We start from the raw sequence: 2,038 nt of genomic DNA, 5'->3' as shown, positions 1-2,038 counted from the left end.
CCAAGGCCCTTGGGCCTCCTAAACATGGAATGGCAGAGCACGACCACAGGACATCGAAACTGTTCTGCCTTTGTCAAAAAAGCTTCAAAGTGGTATGGGAAGTGTGGTTGAGGAAAGACTCGCGACTGTTTTAGTCAGTGGAAACATGGAATCTGCTGGAGGTGCCTGGGTGGAAACTGTGATGAGTCGCTTCCAGGGCCGTAATCTCGAATATCCATACCAGGGAGCATAGAATTTCTGTGTTCAGTGAAACAACTTCAGAGGGACACCCATTTGTGGCAGTGCGTTCCCAGTAAAAGAAAAAAGAGGACAAGGACATAAACAGGACAGGTTGGAGTCTCTGAGTAAAGTGCAGGCCCTGGGCCTTAGACTTCCACAACATGGAATGGCAGAGCACCACCTGTGGTCAATGCAATCTGTCTACCTCTGTCACAAAGGCTTCAAACGTGGTAAGGGAAGTCTGGTTTTGAAAGGACTCACAGCAGTTTTGCAACTGTGGAAATCTAGAAAGATTTGGAAGCAACTGTGCTGAAAACCTGAAGAATCGCATACCGATGACCATTGGAAGTTCTGTGTCAATGAAACTTCTTCAGATGGACACCCATTCCTGGCAGTGTTCCCAGTTCAGGAAAGAGGTTAGAACATGTTCGGACTCAGGACAAATTGACTGTGTCGTAAACAGGAAGAGGCGCGTATAGGGCTCTAGTCTCCGACGTCCATCCCCTTGACCATAAGAAGTTCTGCTCAGGCAAAGTCCTTCAGGCGGATTCTCATATCTGTCAGTGTCTCTTTCCAGGGGAGGAAAGAAGATAGAACAAGGACGGACAGAGGTCAAGTTAGATACTGTGAGTGAAGGGCAGGGTAAGGCACTTAGGCCTCTAAGACACATACTGGAAGTTCACCACCTGTGATGTTCCACAGTGTCTACCTCTGCTCAAAACACTTCAAAAGTCACGAGGGAACTGTGCTCTAGGACATACTCATGACAGGGATGCGTCTGAGTAAAGCTGGAAGCTGTGGGTCCTGTCTGTGTTGAAATCATGAAGTGTTGCATACAGGGCCCTTACAGGTGTTCATAGGAAAATATCTATTCAGGATAACTGCTTCAGGTGGATAATCACTCATAACAGTGTCTTCTCCTTTGAGGAATGAAGATAGAACAAGGACGGACTGTGAACACTTTAGGTACTGTGAGTGAAGTGCAGGCTATGGCGCTTAGGTCTTCGAAACTCATATAGGATGTTCCTGACCTGTGATCATCCACACTCTGTTTCTGAGTCGAAAATGCTTCAAACCTGGTGAGGAAAGTGTGCTTTAGGAGGGATTCGTGGCAGTGTTGAGTGTGTCAAAGAAGGAAGCTGTTGGGACTGACTGTGTGGTAAACAGGAATAGGCGCCTATAGGGCTCTAGTCTCAGACGTCCATCACCTTGAACTAAGAAATTCTGTTTCAGGCAAAATCCTTCAGATGGAATCTCATTTCTGACAGTGTCTTTCCAGTGGAGGGTAGAAGATAGAACAAGAACGGACATAGGGCAGGTTGCATACTCTGAGGGAAGGGCAGGGTAAGGCACTTAGGTCTCTAAGAGACATACTGGAAGTTCAGCACCTGTGATGTTCCACAGTGTCTACCTCTGCTCAAAACACTTCAATGGTCGCGAGGGAACTGTGCTCTAGGACGTACTCACAACACGGATGCGTCTGAGTAAAGCTGGAAGCTGTGGGTCCTGTCTGTGTTGAAATCATGAAGTGTCGCATACAAGGCCTTTACAGGTGTTCATAGGAAAGTATCTATTCAGGGACACTACTTCAGGTGGATACTCATTCATAAGAGGGTCTTCTCCTTTGAGGAATGACGAAAGAACAAGGACGGACTATGGACACTTTAGGTACTGTGAGTGAACAGCAGGCTATGGCACTTAGGCAGCACAAACACATATTGGGTGATCATGACCTGTGGTCATCAACACTCTGTTTCTGTGTCAAAAACGCTTCAAACCTTGTGAGGGAAGTGTGCTTTAGGAGGGATTCGTGGCAGTG

This window comes from Mustela nigripes, chromosome 13, assembly GCF_022355385.1.
Source record: "Mustela nigripes isolate SB6536 chromosome 13, MUSNIG.SB6536, whole genome shotgun sequence".
NCBI lineage: Eukaryota > Metazoa > Chordata > Mammalia > Carnivora > Mustelidae > Mustela > Mustela nigripes.
This window is presented reverse-complemented; position numbering follows the sequence as displayed.